Raw genomic sequence first — 18,651 nt, 5'->3', positions numbered from 1 at the left:
TGTCATGTCCTGAACGCAGCCACGATACTCTGTTTGTGATCCCACTTGGGCGGTGGGGGCACTGGGGCTGCTGTCTCCTGAATTTCTTGAGAGGTCCCCCCCTCTTCCTGGTACTGCTCCAACGGGAGTGACATTCCTGAGTGCGTCCAAACCCTTGGGTAGAGGATGCCCAGCGACTGGGGCAGTCCAATGTGGCCCTGTTGGCCTTTTTTTACCTTGAACGTTGTGAGACCTGCTTGGCCGTTCCCGAATTCTCTCTCCCCTCTTCTTTCTTCCTCTTTCTCCTTCTGGTCTGGTCTCCCTCTGCCCTCTCTTCTATCTCCCCCTTTTGACTTGGGGTGTGGTGGTGGGGTGGTGGTGAGCTGGTTGCTGTCCCCTGGGTGGGATGAGTGGAGTGGGGTTGCTTCTGCGCGTTCCCCCTCGTGGTGGTGGGAGCCGGGATCATGGGCGGACCCTGACTGTTACCCGCTATGTCTGCGCCTATCCCCCAGACCCTAAAGGTCTTGACACTCAATGTCAAGGGCTTAAATTTCCCATATAACCGAAAACAGGTTTGGTGCTATCTCCTTCAATGCCGTCCTGACGTCATATTCCTCCAGGAAACTCATTTAATGCAGGAAGACACACACCGCATGGCGCACCCCAAGTATCCCCTTCAGTTCTGGGCTTCTACAGATACTAAAACTGCCGGGGTAGCCATTTTGTGCAGAGCTGGCTTCAGGCGGGGGGCTCCGAAGCCCTATAAAAGTGGAGATGGGCGCTTTCTTAAGGTTACGGTACACGTGGGGGGCGCCGACTTACCCTATGTAATGTGTATGCACCCAATCAGCTGCAAGACCGATATCTCCAGACACTTTTGCGGGACCAGCTCCCGTGTGGTGATCCGAACCTGATTTTGGGAGGAGACTTCAACTTAGTCTGGGATCCGACTATAGACCGCAGTGATGCTGCTTTTAACGATACTGGGGCAATGTCCTCTGCGCTGCATAAACAGATCGCGGACCTAGGGTTAATGGATGTGTGGAGCTACCACTACCCGGATCTGCGGGACTACTCGTTTTACTCACACGCCCACAGGTCTTACTCCCGCATCGACTTCCTCTTTGTCTCGCTGGAGCTGTTACGCGATACACTGGGAGCCTCCATTTCGGACATATCGCTGTCCGATCATGCTCATGTCGAGATGCTCCTCCAGGACCAAGCTGTGTGCTCCCCTCGTAAGGTGCGTTGGTCCTTACCGCCGAGTATCCTTCGGGATGCTGAGGATGTTGACAGCATCCGAGAGGCCATCAACTCCTATTTTGCTACTAATGACACCCCGGAGATGTCCTTACCGGTGGTGTGGGACGCTTTCAAAGCCACGGTCCGGGGACATATCACCTCTCTGGCAATTGCTCGGAGGTGGGCCACCTGCAAACTGGAGGCTGATCTGGCGGGAGACATCAAAAAGGCCGAAGTGCAGAATAGGGCACATCCGTCATTGGCCTCTAGGAGGAAGCTAGCTAATCTTAGAGGGCAGTTGCGGCTCTTACGCACTAATAAGGCGGAGGGCGCTTTGTTGGCTTTGAAACAGAGGTATTTCGAGGGAAGCGACAAGGTGGGCAGACTACTGGCGGCGAGGCTGCGAGCGCGTGCCGCCAAGGCCCATATAACTAGTGTTTGGCTGCCGGACGGGACGCGAGCTGTCTCTGAGGCGGCTAAACAGGCTGCATTTATGGACTACTATGCTGCCTTGTATAGGCGGGAACCGACCTCGGCTGATGCGATTGCACAAGTCCTGGAGGAATACGAGGGGGTGACTCTCCCCCCGGGGAGCGCGGCGGACCTGGAAGACCCCATTAATGAGGAGGAAATAGCGGTGGCACTCGCAGATCTTCCTTTAGGGAAAACGCCTGGCCCGGATGGCCTACCCTTTTCCTTCTATCGCACATTCCAGGCTCAGCTTCGGCCTTATCTCCTGCGACTATTTAACTCTTTCACAGATGACACGGGCCATGCCCCGACATGGGCATGGCGGAAATAGCACTGACACCGAAACCCGGAAAGGACCCTACAGTATGCGCCTCCTACCGTCCCATAGCCTTACTAAACACAGATCTTAAAATATATACTAAACTCCTTGCCAAGCGCTTAGACCCACACATGCCGGGGCTTGTGGACCCTGATCAGGCGGATTTATTCAAGACCGACAGGGAGCGGACAATGTGCGTAAGCTTGCTCACCTAGTGGGGAAGGTGCATCACTGGAAAATCCCGGCCTGCCTTCTATCCCTGGACGCGGAGAAGGCGTTCGATCGGGTAGACTGGGCCTTCCTTAGAGCGGTGCTCCACAAATTCGGGCTGGGTCCGAAGATGATTGCCAGGATTATGGCCCCTTACCTAGGGCCTCAAGCCAGAATCCGGGTTAATGGGGGCTTAACACCTCCGCTGACGATATATAGGGGCACTAGGCAGGGGTGCCCCCTCTCACCCCTATTGTTTGCCCTTGCAGTGGAACCCCTGGCGGAGATGATACGGCGCGAGCCGGACATCCACGGAATAACTCATGGCGGCCGGGATAATAAGGTGGCGCTGTTTGCAGACGATTTGATTCTTACCCTCACACCCCCGCGCGTCTCTCTGCCAGCTCTCCATAAGATGCTGTGCCTTTATGAGAGCGCCTCTGGTCTCAAGATCAACCATGATAAGTCCTGGGCTCTTAATCTTACCATTCCGCTAGAGGAGATCCCTGCTTTACAGAGGGCTCTGCCCTATCAGTGGGCTGAGAATCATATTCGGTACCTGCGCCTCACCTTGACCTCCTCATTGGACGCCTGGTCGTCTGTGAATTGGCGGGACTGCCGAAAGGAAGTCCAGGAGGATCTACGACGTTGGAGACCACTGCTGTTGTCTTGGTTAGGACGGCTCAATGCGGTTAAAATGTCGATTCTCCCCAAGATTCTATACGTGTTTCAGTGCCTCCCCACCCCAATCCCGCTACACTGCATACGTAGCCTGCAGCGCGAGCTCACGTCCTTTGTGTGGGGTGGTAAGCGTCCACGCTTCTCACAAAAAATTCTTATGGCCCCACGAGACAGAGGAGGTCTCGCCTGTCCCAACCTAGTGCATTACTATTGGGCCGCACATCTCCGTTTTGTGGTGGAATGGGGGGTGCGAGAGAGTGAAAAAGGATAGCTGCACATGGATAGGGCGGTGGCAGGGCGCACGATCTGGGATTTGCCGTGGCTCCATCGGACAGCCCGTTCTAAGAGTGCATACATGGCGGTACCCACGAAAACGGTGCTCGACGTTTGGGACACAGTTGCCGTGTCCAGAGGGCTCACCACGTTCCCATCCCCGCACACTCCCATAGCATCAAATCCGCTTTGTCCGCTGGCTCACCAGTCGCGAGCGTTTGAACAATGGACGCAAGGAGACTGCAGGGTGCTCTGTGACCTCTTTGAGGGGGGCACGCTCAAGTCGTTTGACCATTGCCGGGAGGAGTTTCATTTACAGCCGACGGCACGGTTGCAATATGCCCAATTGCGACACTGGGTCTCCAGCGAGGAGATGCACCAAGCAGCCACACGACCCTTTACGCCCTTAGAAAAACTGGCACGCTCCCTTGGGGGTTTGAAACGATTGGTCACCCAGATCTATCACATCCTGCAACATCCGACGCATGTACTTACCCACCCATACCAGCGCCAATGGCAGCTAGCGCTTGTCGCAGACGTTGAGCCTACACAATGGGATAGAGTATGGAGGGATATCCCTAAGGTTTATCGGAGCATCCCGCAGAGGGAGAATGCTTACAAGCTCCTAACTCAGTGGTACTACACTCCTCTGCGACTGCATAAGATGTTCCCCAAAGTTTCCTCATTGTGCTGGAGATGTCGGTCTGCAACAGGGGATTTTGTTCACATTTCGTGGTCGTGTCCGCTCTTGACTGTATTTTGGAAGGAGGTCCTCAGCCACGTTAGGGGGGTGTTGGGGTTCCCCCTACCTGAAGCCATAAGCACAGTCCTACTTGGCATGCGGCCCCTAGACCTTAAGGCACTTACCCGCAGTGACTGGGTTCTAGCACTTCAAATGCTGGGGGCGGCCAAGCAGCTTATAGCCCTATACTGGAAGAAGACTGAAGCGCCCCCATAGCCTCTTGGTTCGTCCGGCTCTGGCATGTTTTAGCTATGGAACTTCTCACTGCGCGAATACAACTGCGCGACACTCGCTTTGGGACAATTTGGAAGCCCTTGGTGCGTTACCTTTGCTCATTAGAACACGCGCGATACATGCCCACTAGACTTCGAACTTTACACCTCTTCGATGACGCTGTCCTTCCCGCTGACCCCCAACAGACTGCTCCCTTAGACATCCTACAGGACACGGGAGCCCCTGCGCCACCCCCGATGGGCGCCTGCCCCCCCTCCCCTCCTTAGAGCAACGTACACACCCAGCTTGCATGGCACCCTTCCGGTCTTTCGCTTCTTACCCCCTCTCTCTTTCTTTCTTTCTTTCCTATACTCATCTTTAACTCTCCTACATGTTTGTTGGCCCCCGTTGGGCCATGAGTGAGTGCTAGCCTTGTTACACACCTACCTACTCTTCCTGTCCTGATGCCTGGACTTCAACCACACCACATAGGCCTTACAGTTGTTTCTATACCACGCGGCCGGCCCTGCTGGGGTTGTAGGCATGGTGCTGTGTTAATTCGTTCCTATAGGCGGGTCATATAATCTACTTGCTATTTTATACGCGGCCGGCCTCGAAAAGAGGTTGTAGGCTTATCGCTGTGTTTTTGTGCCCCTGCCCGGGGATTTGTTTAAAATAAAACAGAATTGGTACAAAATGCACGCCAAAATTGGCCACTGAGGCGCACCTGGTCGATGTCTTTCCCCCGGTACACGGTGTGCCCTCTCCACCGAAAAATAACTGGACAGGCCTCGTGCCTGCAGCTGGTTCTTGATCAAGTCTTCTACGAAGAGATCTAAGGCTGTTCCACCTGCCTTTTCTGGTACACCAACTAGGCGCACGTTGTTACGGTGGGAGCGGCCTTCCTGATCGTCCAGCTTAGCCTTTATCATTTTATTGTCCTCCTCCAGTCGTTGTACTTGTTGCCGCAATGTCGCCATATCCGTCGACAGCCCTGCCGTCTTTTCCACATCAACTAACCTGTCTGACATTTTCGCGAAGTAATAAGGAAATGTCTGTAGAAATTGAGCCCACCAAGGACTGCATCGTTCACTGGGCCGCCATCACATCATGGAGGGTCACTTCTTCAGTGACATCTGGTTTGTCTGCCATCCGGGTGGTAGCCTGCGTTGCATCCACTCTAGGGGCCTCCGAGGAGTCCCTTGTATAGGCATATTTGTCCAGTCTGGAGGTTTGCTGTGTCCTGGGGCCTCTGCCTCCCATCATGCTCCCCTTGTATGGTAGGTTTTGTGCCTTTGTGCAGTGTTCACCGTTGCCTGCCGTGTGGGGAGATTGCAAACGTGGCCTGCCGGTGTTTCCTGCCCTCTTGTCACCGTTGTGTGTGGGAGCCGATGCCTGTGCCCCAGTTCCTTCTGTCGCTTCGGGCTTCTACTGGGAGGCAGAGGGGCGTGCGGTCTGCCGCGCTAGCCCTACACCACCTGTCATGCACTGCAACTCGTGTAAGGGCCTGTGTGAAGCTCTGGCTCAGTCACGCTGTTTCTCCCCTTCGCCGGCCCTCTGGCTGTGTTTTCCCCCACGGGTGGTCCGAATTCAGCCTATGTCCTCCCATGGTGCTCGTGCTTGTGCCCCCACCTCCAGCACATCTCGGTCTTCCGAGCCCGCTCCTGCCGTCTCAGCAGGCTCAGGCATGTCGATTGTCCCAACGGGTGTGTGCGGCCCTTAGTGTTACTCTTTCGCGTCACTCACTTGTGTTTCGCCGAGGTCCGATGTGGGCATCCTTTTAATCCTCTCCTTCACGGATGCCGCTGCCGTTAATCAGCACGCCGTATGTTGCGGCTCTAGGGCTTCTCGTTCGCCAGGGTTTTAACAAGTGCCGGCCTCCGCTGCCGATCTCTGTTCCGCGTCGGCCTTCTCTCACTTGGGGGTTGCCGGCAATCGAGGTCCCGGCTTCAGCGTGTCTTCTAGGCTGCGTTCTCCCCTCCGTCAGATCTCGGCGTTCGATTGGGCTGCAGAGGTCAAAAGCAGCTCATTTGGCATCGCGAACACTGCCGCACAAGAATCACATAAGCAATACCATTAATTAACAAGATATATTAGCAGATTAATGTGGGAAAGCCCAGTCTGTCACGGAGCTCGGTTAGACTGCGGCCATCTTGTTCGGCTGCTAGCCCCGCCCCCTTGTTTACCACCGCTTTTAAGTGTTTTGTTGTTGTAAGGGTTGTTAGATCTTGAATAATGGGTTTCATTTGGTCCCCTTCCAGTTGCACTTTTTCTAGTATGGAACGGCCTTTTGCAGTTGATTTTGGATTTGCATCCTCCAAATTATATAGACCTGATTCTGCCCACGTAAGAGTACCAGTTTGTGTGTTACTGTACAATTTGTCAATGTGCTGTATCCAAGCGGACTCATTTATTCCTGCGTTCTGGTGTGTTCCTGTTCCTTTTGTTAGATTGTTTATTAGCCCCCAAAATTCGCTGCTGTTCTGCAGTTTGCTTGCCCACAGCAATTTCTCCCAAAGGTTTTCGGTATGCACCCTTTTTGCGTCCCTACACATTTCCTTGTATTCCTTTCTCATTTTTATGATGTTACTATTGTCTATTGCTATTCCCATTCTGGCTGCTGCTGCCTTAGCTCTTGACTCCTTTGCAATTTGCCTCTACTGGTCTCTTAGCTGTATTTTGTTCCATGGTTCTTTTCTGGTTCCATAAGTCAATTTGCCTGCCTGAACTGCTGGGAATTTGTCTAACAAGGTCGTCCATATATTCTCCCAATCTTGTACTAACTAATAAATGGGCGCCCAGTGACCCGTTGTGCTCTACATGTTTATTCGCTGTGTCCATTATTTGTTTGGTGTTTGTTCCTCTCCATTTACGTCTCCTTTCATTATGTATTTCTGGCATTATGGCTAAATATGCAGCAAATTTATGTGTAGTGCTATTTTTTTAGGGAAATGGTCACTCTCCGGACAGATATTAATATGGAAATGGTCAACTAAGTGCAAGAGCTGATTACTGATAATTGTGTAATCTATGGTGGATTGTTTCTTTCCACTTAAAAAGGTAATACCAGCTGATTGATCCCCCTTTGTATTTCCGTTCAATATGATGAAACCTAGGGATTCCAGTTCTTGCTTCCATTTGTTTGCTTCGGGCAACCGTTGACGCCCTCTCTTGTTAGGGTGGCCCCCTGTTAAGTTGCAGTTAAAATCGCCTGAGACAATCCTCTCGTAATTTTGGTGCATCACTTGCATTGTTTTTATCAAGTTTATCAAATATAACAATCTTTCCCTTTTCTTTTAGGGATAGATATATATATATTTAAAATCATTAACTTCCACGAGATGGTGTGTGAGGGGCTCTTACATTCCAATTTCAAGGCTTGTATCCAATTTTCACCCGAGTCCAGTTCCTCTAATTTCCAGTCCTGTTTTACCGTAATATATGTTGACAGCCCCCCCTTGGGTGTCTTTGTTTGACATTTTTTCTGCCAGGCCATGGTGTTATTCGTATCAGACTATGGATCTTGATGTTAGATTCCATGTTTCTTGTAACAGGATTATGTCAAATCTTCCCAAGAAGGACACAGTCTTCTGGTCTTGTCCCATTTCCCTAAAACCGTGCGTTCCAGGAGCAGATTCTTATAATTTCCTCGTTTTGTATGATCGATTGGGCCTTTGTACGCTGTTCCCTTCTAGCTTTTTTGTTTTCATCAGGATCGTTGTAAGTTCAAAATATGGGGGACCCAGGACCAATCTTGATTTTCTTCTGCCTGTTGATTGGGCTGTTTAAGCATATATCCTGACCTGATTGTTGTTTCGGGGTCGTAGTTCTCGCTCCCCTCAAAAAGGAAGTTGTTGGGGCGTGGCCAAGATGGCGGACTGAGAGGACGCGACTGAAGGAGGCTCCTCGTCCCAATCCCCACGGCCATAGTAAAAGCGCACATGTCACCCCCATCCGTGCTACGACGGCTACCCGCCGTGTGCGAGACCCAAACTGCGACTCCCACAGAGTTTGCGGGCGCCAGAGACCGAGGCGCAGCTCCCCGAACGGCGAAAACAGCCGTCCCCGGCCGGGGACGAGAACGAGGCGGCTGGCCTGCAGGACGATGGCGGCGGGCCGAGATCTATGCTGCTGACGGCCATACGCCACACTACAACGTGATGGCCCCCGGTGACGGCCGGAATGCGGAGAGACGAGTGCGGCAGATCGACCGCCGCTGGCTCAGGGAGGCCCGCGGAGCAAGAGACGGCAATAGGCGGCAAGACGCGCTACCTGAAGCCCAGGCTTGGGCCTTCACAGTGGAGCCGCTGGCGGCCGGACTCGGAGGTGAGGAGCGAGTCGGCGGAGCACAGGGAGCTGGGACTCGGGGGGTGGGCAATTGAGCCCCCGGCGATTGGCGGGCCTACCCCCATCGGAGCCCCGTGGCGTACGGCCGCACTGCCGTGGGCCGCGCCGCTAGGCGGCACCAGTGCACAGTGGAAACGGCAGGGCTAGGGAGCCGGGTAGGAGCCACCGGGGGACAGGAACAGGGGACGGCCGGCGGCACAGATGAAAGGGGGCACGAGTGCCCAGGCCGCATACCGAGCCCCCGGCACACAGCGACTCAACATTGCGGCCCAGTGAGCACAGAGCAGGGCCGGGAGGCGCAAAATCGGCCGCTGCCCGGAGGTGCGGAGCACACGGGAGTGACACCATAAGAATTCAGCAACGGGGACTCGTGATCGTGCCCCCGGTGGGAGACTTCCCCAGATCAGCACACAGAAGCTCCCTCCGGGCTGGGCCTACATCGAGCGGCCTGCGCCGGAGGACGATTTAGGAGGCGGCCATAACCGCGAGCCCATGCGGCCTTGCCCGAGAAGTGGGGCCACTGCATTGGGGGACGGCCATCGGGCCCCCAGGACGTCCGGGGGGGGCCCACGCGGAAGCCGACGGCTGGTTCTGGTGCAGAGGGGGCAGACCAGAGAAGAGGCGCAATCGGGCCTACGGAAGCCACCTGCAGGCCTACACACAGAGGGCTGGTGGCCCCGACGCGGGGCCACGCTTGCGAGCCCGACGGGGGAGACAGCAGGCCCAGGACCACAAATTTGTCGTATCGCCTCACTCACGGGACCGTCGTAGGTCCACGGAATCGCTGAGAGACTCTATAGACACAGGAGGGGCTACTGGACGAGAAAGGAGTGGAACATGTCCTCCACGAATCGCAGAGGGGGGCGCACCATCCCCGAACTGTTGGCCAAAGGCACTCCCAAGGGGGACAAGAGCCCCGACAAACCGGCGCCACCGAGCAAGCCGAAGGATAAAGATAGGCACGAGGGAGAAGCTCCAGCAACAAAATCATTTCTGATGCCCTGTTCACGTCTCTCAGAGAAGATATTCAAACCCTCAGGCAAGATATGGCGCTAGGCTATAAGGAGCTACGCCACGACATAGACGAAATAGGGGAAAGAGTGGCGGCAGTCGAAAACACTGAGCAGGCTAGGAGTGAAGAGGTGGAACACCTGCAACAAGAAATCATCAGGCTCCACAAGCAACAAATGAACCTACAGGCCCACGCGGAGGACCTTGAGAATCGCTCCCGACGGAATAACATACGGGTGCGTAATGTGCCACCCAAAGCGGAGGGGGGGGACATCACGGCATACCTGCAAGATCTGTTCCGTGAGGTACTAGGGGAGAATGAGGACTTTGAGATCTGAATCGATAGGGCCCACAGGGTGGGCCTAGCACGCAAGACGCCGGCCCCCCCTCCGGATATCCTGGCCTTCTTGCCCGACTATCCCCTCAAGGAGCGCATCTTGAAAGCAGCACGCCAAAAACAACCCCTTTGCTTCAGAGATCACGCAATAGAGCTCTTCCAGGATTTGTCCACGATCACTCTACAGAAGAGACGGGCGTTCAAAGTGGCAACCACCTCCCTGCGGGACAACGGGATTCCGTACTCCTGGGGTCATCCCTTCAGACTCATTTTCAAATGGAAAGGAACACTCCACCAACTGAGGTCCTTGAGAGACACATGCACCGTGCTAGGCATTCGTCAGGAAAAGGAGGCACCAGATGATGGCCCCGGACAACAGCCCTCCCAGTCAAGGTCTCCGCAATCGACAAGAGACGGGTGGCAGAAGGTGAGAAGCAGGCGCTCTCCTAAGAAAGGGTTCAAACCGGATCCTGAGACCGTGGCGCACGAGCACGCAGCGGCTATACAGGAGGTCTCCAAGGACACGAATGCCGGACCATGAGAGGACATGAGAGGGGGTGTTCGTTCGCATTGCCGCAGCAGTGCTGTGGGGAGGCGGGACGGGGGGCTTCAGGTCCGCCACAGACACGCTTTCCCTTCACCAGACACTATACCACAGGCCTGTACTGTCGTTGGATAGGCCTTGGACAATGTTCACCAGTTGGGGTTTCAATGTTGGGGTTCGGGAGGGGCAGGAGGGTGCGGGACAGGGGACTCGGTGTGTTCAGTTCGATCAGGAGACAGGCATGAGAATGGAACGTGGCTCCGGACCGATGCATGAGCGGGCAGGGCACGCACTACCTTATGGCTGATGAACCCATCCGGGTTCTCACCCTTAACGTAAAGGGGCTCAGCAACCCAGTTAAGAGGAGGGCGGTCCTCTCCTTCCTAGAACATTCTGGGGCAGAAATCTGTCTGCTCCAGGAGACGCACTTATTAGCGAAAGACTGGCACCGCATGAATCTAGGGCCTTCCCACATCAATTTTACTCCGCCACCACCGAGAAGAAAGCAGGGGTAGCCCTTTTAATAGCTAGACACTTCAAGGGGCGGGTGAGGGGCAAAGTGGCAGAAATCAATGGCAGACTCCTGGCCCACACTATTCTTACACGTAATCTTTGTGGGGTCTATTTATGCACCCAACACCAAACAAGAGGCCTTTCTTAAGGGGGCGCTATCAGATGTATTGGCCAGTGACGCAAGACACATCTTGATAGGAGGGGACATAAATCTGGTCATGGATAATGAGGTGGACAGATCGGGCGGAGATTTGGAGACTCTGGAGCTCTATCCACAGCGGGGAAGCAATGGCTGACCGACAGGGGGCTTGTAGACGTATGGCGAGAGGTACACCATACCGCCCCGGGGTACACTTTCTATTCTCATGTGCACCGCACATATGCCAGGATAGACCACTTTCTGGGCTCCGCGGAACTGACCCCTATGGTACGGGATGTGGAAATCACCCCAGCGGCACTGTCCGACCACGACGCGGTGTCCTTCAGGTGACGGTCCCACGCACACAACCCCATAGGGGTAGATGGCGACTTAGAGAAAGCCTACTTTCCCGCAAAGGGGTCACGCAGCAACTATCCCAGAGCATTACTGATTACTTAAGTCGAAACGGCACAGGGGAGGCGGCCCAGTCGACAGTTTGGGGGCGCTAAAAGCGGTTCTCCGAGGCGAGATAATGGCGATCGCAGCTGCAGACAATAGAGAGCGGAAAGAACGGCGCCAGGGGTTGGCGGAGCAAGTGCTAGAACTAGAGAGGGTTCACTGTCGGACCGGAGCCCCCAGAATATGGCGCAAGTTGAAGGCGGCCAGGGCACAGCTCGCGAGCCTGGATTTGGACAGGGCAGAATATGCGGCACTCCGCCTCTGCCACACGTACTATGTGGGGGGGGGGGGGGAAACCCGCCGCCTGTTGGCCAGTAAGCTTAAAGCAAAGACTGTCCGTTCCAAAATTCCCACCATCCGCGAGGAGGGAGGGGAAGACGTTCAGGAGGACGACCGCATTGCGGATGCATTTAGAGCCTTTTATGCAAAGCTCTACGCGGCGGACCCAGCTTTAGATGGCGAGGCGGGAAAGGTGTACCTAGAGAACGTGGAGGTGACGGCTGTCAAGGAGGCAAACACCCTGGCATTAGATGTCCCTATACGCATGGAGGAGGTGATTTCAGCGATTGCCAGACTCAAACCATTAAAAGCCCCGGGCCCTATAAAACGTTCTGCCCCCTCCTGGCGCCTATACTAACAAACTTATTTAACTCCTTCCAGGACCCAGGCTCGATCCCACAGGAGATGTTGGAGGCAGAAGTCATCCTCCTACTGAAGCCAGGCAAGGACCCAACTCTATGTGCGGCATACAGGCCGATATCGCTCCTCAATCTAGACTTAAAGTTATTCACGGGAATCCTGGCTGCGCGACTGGGCCCGTGTCGACCGGGCATAATAGAACCTGACCAGGCAGGCTTTGTACCCACCCGGCAGAGTGTGGACAACACTAAACGCCTGATGCACGTAATTGACAAGGCGCACTTCAATGCCTCAGATGCGGCCTTGCTGTCGGTCGACGCCGAAAAAGTGTTCGACAGGGTTGACTGGAAGTATTTGGACAACACGCTGGCAAGATTTGGCATGGGGGACAGGTTCCGGGCCTGGGTGTCCAGCTGCTATGCGTCACCCCGGGCGACGATCAAAGTAAACGGGATAAGCTCCAAGCCGTTCGACATTCGACGTGGCACACGGCAGGGCTGCCCACTCTCGCCGCTGCTGTTCGCCCTCTATATCGAACCATCCGCCCAACACGTTCAGGATAACAAGGACATCACGGGCATCAAATTCGGGGGGGAAGAGCAGACCATAAGTCTATACGCGGACGACATACTAGTCGCTGTGGACAGTCCCAGGGTATCGATACCAGCCTTCCTGACGGAGATGGAAAGGTTCGGGGCAGTGTCGGGCTTCAAAATGAACGTAGGGAAGTCCGTTGTTCTTCCCCTCGGTAGCAACACCCGCCAAGCCAACAGGGGGACGCTGCATATTGAGGGGCTGGCCGTACGAACGGCACTACAATACCTGGGGATTGAACGGACGCCCACGACGGCCCAGACAGTTGAACTAAACTACACCAAACTCCTGACGCGCATCCAAAGTGACATCTCGAGATGGCGACAACAACCTCTCTCGTGGCTGGGCCGCCTGGCGGCCGTCAAGATGTCCCTCTTGCCGAAGGTGCTATACCTTTTCCAGACCTTCCCCGTCACCCCTTCCTTGGGCATGCTCAAGAAGCTGCAAGACACCTTGCTACAGTACGTCTGGTCTGGTAAACGCCCTCGACTACGAACCGATTTGGTCACACGTGTGACGGCTGAGGGGGGGCTAGGAGTACCCGATCTACGGCGCTATTTCCAGGCGGCACAGCTGCGACATCTCTTAGAATGGTCCCGGCCTCTTTCCGAAAAGCGCTGGCTATTTCAGGATAGAGCTATGGCAGGCATGCCACTTTGAAAAGTCCCTTTTCTGGCAAGACCGGACAGGCCGGCTTACCTCAAGAAGTCGCCCATCACCAGGACGCTTCTCAGGTGTGGGACACAACGGCGGTCCCAAAAGGTCTAACGTCCTTTCCATCACCAATGACGACCCTGCTAGACAATCCAGCGTTCCCACCTGGGGTGCCCCCGGGCTCCTTCCCCCAATGGCGACGGACTGAATGCCGCTCCACGGAACATTTATTCAACCTACAGGGCTTCCTGACATGGGACACGGTAAAAGATGATTATGCGATTGACAAACCGCAAGGCTTCCAGTACTTTCAGCTGAGGCACTGGCTTACACACAAAGATGTTGCACCCCATGCCAGCCGTCCCCTCACTCCATATGAGAGATGGCTTATCACCAAGTCCTCAGACTCGCGGTCAATCACGGAGCTATACAAGCTGCTGACCCCCCCCCACCACCCACAACAAGGTCAGCCGGTCAGAAACGATAGGAGAAGGAATTGGGACGCACACTCTGAGACAAAGAATGGCAAGACATCTTCTATAGCGCACACCACACTGCTAGGAACACGGCCAGCAAAGAATCGGCGGTGAAAGTGGCCTATTACTGGCACTTGACACCGGAACGCTTGCATCAGGGTAACCCACGAAGAGACTACACATGTTGGAGGGGTTGCGGGCGCACAGGGACCATGCTACACATACTTTGTGAATGTGTGGAGGTGCAGGAATACTGGGAAGGGGTACTCAAGGACATAGATACATACTTTGAGACAGAAATCCCCCGCTTCCCGGCGTATGCGATCCTTGGTCTTCCTAATAGACTCACGTTCCCGCTCAAATACATACGGGGAAAACAGATGGGATTGGCGTTGGGAGCTGCAACACAACACATCCTCTCACTATGGGGCACGCCGAGAAAACCTACGCACACGGGGTGGCTACACAGACTGTGGTACATAATGGGGATGGAGAGGATACAGGCTTCGCTCACACACACATCCGACACTTTCAAAGAAATATGGCAGCCTCTAGTTTCCCTGCTGACCCAAGAATTTAATGAGCTTACATGCCCTAAATACCTAAGGGTCCTAAGGTGAGCGGAGGAATTTCACGACACAACAACTGAGGCGAAACACAAGGTCTAGTACAGGTCCTTTTAATCACCATCTGACGACGCACCGGAGCACACCGAGGGGAGGGGGGAGGGGGGAAGGGGGGCACCGAGGGAAGGGGGCAGTTGGGGTGAGGGAGGGTCTAAGGGGAGGTATATATACAGGGGTTCTAGCCCGCATTGAATGGTCAGGTTCCCACCTTACGAGCTTACATGGACACATGACATCACACTCCAATGCTCAGATGTCTGGGGGGCATGAGGCAATTGGGATTGGAAATCCCCTGCAATGCCATGTTTGTCCGAATGCTGTTTTGAATTGCCTTGCTGAACTCAATAAAAATAAATTTGATCAAAAAAAGCAAGTTGTTGATTTTTCATTTGTTTTGGCTGGCTGGTGTACCTCGTTATTTAATAATGGGTATGGGTATTTTATTCGTGTTGATATACTAGCGGTATGCCCCAAGCTTCAAAGTCCGCTCTTGTTGAGTATATCAATGCAGTTATTTCTTTTGACGACCATGTTGTACTGGTTGCCTCTGTTCATATTGTTTTATCCATTTGTACGAATTCTACTGCCAACATGTCTGCTGATGTAATTTTTCTTAATTTTGGAATCTCTTTAACCAGCCTCATTAGGTTTCCTCTGTTTAAAGTATCCAGTTTGCCTTTGGTAGAATATTCTGGCCTAAAGATTAATTTATGGCAAAACTCCACTGAATCACTTATTAGGTTCTGATTTTGATTTATTCCATTTTTTTTTCCATTGAAGGTTCCTAGTAATTATTTCTTTGTTAGCTCTCATTGTCTATAGTGGACCTTTCTTGTGAGGGGGTATTTGATGTGGAGGCACCCTCATCGATTATTTCAAATTCTGTATTTTGGCTTATATCTAGCCCTGCATTTTCCTTTTTTGTTTGTGTTTCAATTGGCAGTTTGCATACCCTGCCTTGTTTGTCCAGGGTCATTTTTATTTTTTATTTTGTTACTGATGCTTTTTGCCCTTTCTGTTAATAATCCGATCGTTTTTAATGTTGAAAAATATGCCATTTTGCCTGATCTGGTATCTGAGCTTCTAGTTTCCTTGTTTTTGTACTTGTATCTGCTTGCTCTCTATGTTTGGGAATAAAACTTGTGGATCCAATAATTTTGATTCTCCTTCTTGTTTTTTTTGTTACTATTTTGTGTTCCGACCATTTTTTTGTTGTTATCTATAATTTCCTTTATATTATTTGTGGTTTTTACTCCCGCATTCTGGTGGCTTTGTATTTTCCTGTGTTCTCTTTCTGGTGACATATATTTACTTTGTGTGGATGTACTGGGACACACCGTACTATCTAGTATGTTTAATCCTGGGCTATTTGAGTCTACTTTTGATGTATTGTTACTTTAGTCATTGATGTTATTATTAGACTTTTGAGTAAATATTGCATAAATTTGTCTTTTTTCCTGGGCAGCTTTTTTGCCGGCGTTGTTCCTGGCTTTCCGAGCTCGTTTGCGTCGCCCTTTTGTTTGAATATCTGTTAAGCTATGTGTGGAAGTTATTTTGTTTTCACTTTGCGCGTTACCAACCTCGTTTATTTCCTTGACTTCCATTATTTTCATACTATCATTGTACAAGGGGTCGGGCCTCGCCTGAACTTCCTGATGGTTCAACAACACGTAAAATTTGTGTCAGTATTTCGGGAAGGGATGCCAGTTTGTCAACTATCTGGCCACATCCACAATTTAAATCCGGCAATTTGTTTTTGGTTTGGACGTCTTTTTTATTTCCTTTTGTGATTTGTGTGGTGATTATGACCAGTTTTGTGTTAATTCCTGCTACATGGACTGCAATTGGGTTAATTAAATCTACTTGAATGTCTGGTTTATCAGATTGAAAGTTTAGGACATATATTGCTTGTTGTAGTGTTCTTAGCAGTGATTCACTCCAAGTGGCTGAGGCTGTGTTAATGGATTGCATCAAAATCCTCGATATCGTGTCAATTCCACTGACTGATGAAATCGTAATTGGGGGTGATTGGGATTTTAGTCTTTCTTGGGGATGGCCGGTTCTCTCGTTGTTTTGTTCCTCCCGTTGGTCCAAATTAAATGAGTTTGATGGGTGTTGAGGCGGCCTCCCTTTCCTCCCCAATTTTCCTTTTTAGAGACAGGCCAACTTCTGTGGTATTCCCTTGCCTGTTTGCCCACAAATCCTCTTCCATTTGTGTATTGAATTCCAGAGCTTCAATAAGGTCTTTTTGCTCTGAGATGGAAAAAAAATCTATTTTTATCTTGTGTTCCGGTTTGACCTGGATCTCCTGTGACTCTTTCCACTTTCTTCTTCATTACTTATTTCTGGCAAAACCGAAGGCTGATGTATCTGTGCTGTTGTTTTTATCAGCCATCTTTTAGTTGATGTTTTCTCTTGATCAGCTGTTCCTACGCTTGTTTCCTGTCCATTTTTCATATTTTGTAAAGTTTGTTTACTTGTTTGTTGTTTTGCTTGTGGTTTCAAGTACAAAGGGCTTGCTTCGCCTGATTTTTCTTTGGAGTTATAAGGTTTTTTGGAATTATTGGACTTTGCAAGCCAAGCGCCTCTTCTGCAGGGGCATAAATTGCGCCCTAGGGATCATATAGAAAGTAGAATTTCTGCTCCTCGTTCTTCCTCCCGAACTTAAATGGTGCTGGTTCTGGTGTTGGAACTGAAACCAGCCTATCTTTTTTGTGACGTCTTTTTTAAACTTTTGTTTGAAGTATGGGTTGGATCTTTTATAAGCACTCTTTTCCTGATTTTGCAAGTAAGTACTTGACGAATTGTTCCTTACCTCATAGCCCTTACAAACTTGACTTGATCCGGTATTTGTTGGATTTTCTTTATTGCCTTTTTCCTTATGCCGGAAGTGTTCCTGATTTGGAGACAGGTTTTGCGGCGGATGGGGTGGTGAAACACTCTGACTCGAGGATAAGGAGTGCTTACCCCAGCTGGTGGCCCTACAGGGGTTACGGGAGTGAGACAACATAGGCATCTAAGTCCTGGGCGATGTTATGAGAGGCCAGACGCTCAAATCCTTTCAAGATCTTCAGAAAGAATTCCATATGCCACTTACCCCAGTTTTATCGCTACCTTCAGTTTAGACATGCCTTGTTCCCTAGCTTAGAGGGACTGGAGTCGCTATCGGAATTCAGCCCTGCGGAGGCAAAGATTTTTATAGGAGATCTAAATGACCGAAAAATTTCCCAGATTTATCAATCCCTGGTCACTCATTGCTCCCCCACACTACAGAAGCTTCGGGGGGACTTGGAAAAGGATGTGGGCATACTGGAGGAGGATGACTGGAACGAAGCCCTGGCAGCCCCACGTGGGGTGGCCATAGCGATGAGACTCCGCCCTGTCCAGTTTAAGTACATCCACAGGGTCTATTTTACTCGAGTGCACCTGTGGAGGGCACGGCTGATCACCTCTCCCGTATGTCTTCGCTGCAGTAGAGAGGAGGGTACATTCATTCACACAGTCTGGCGCTGTATTTCCCTTAACTGCTTTTGGAGGGAGGGGGGGGGGTGTTTGCATGCCTCTCGGAGGTCCTGGGGTGGGAGCTCCCCCGTGCACCGCAGCTGGACTTGCTCCACGTCATGAAGGGAATAGTAGGCAATATTTACAAGCGGCACCTCATGCAACTGCGTTTTACTCTGGCGAAACGGGACATTGCCAAGGCATGGAAGGCGCCACGGGCCCAATCGGTGGCCACATGGAAGAATGGGCTAGACTTCGGTATGTGGCTGGAGCAACCTATCTTTGTGGCTAGGGGGTGTCTGCACAAACATTACAAGATTTGGAAACGGTGGGTGGACTATCGGTAACTGTTGCTAGACCCGCCATCAGTAGCAGAAGTTCATTCATTGGGATAATTTATATGTATATCTTTGAACTGTGGGCGTGCATGGAGGGAGGCCCGGAGGGGTTCACCCTTCCTGTTATGTTTACAGGCTGTGGACAAGATTATGTGGATTTTGTGCGGTTGGGGTATTCTTTTCGGTGTTGCTTCTATACGTTTGGATTTTATTGGAAAAAGTCAAAGTCATCATATCTGTATGGTTTGATTATGCAGTCGCCTCTGGGGTACAGAGCTCAGCAATACATGTGCAACTTGACAAAACATATATATTTTTTTTAAATGCCTTCATCATCTCAAAA

The sequence above is a fragment of the Lissotriton helveticus genome, chromosome 3_1, assembly GCF_964261635.1.
Source record: "Lissotriton helveticus chromosome 3_1, aLisHel1.1, whole genome shotgun sequence".
Classification (NCBI taxonomy): Eukaryota; Metazoa; Chordata; class Amphibia; order Caudata; family Salamandridae; genus Lissotriton; species Lissotriton helveticus.
Note: the sequence above shows the minus strand (reverse complement) of the source record.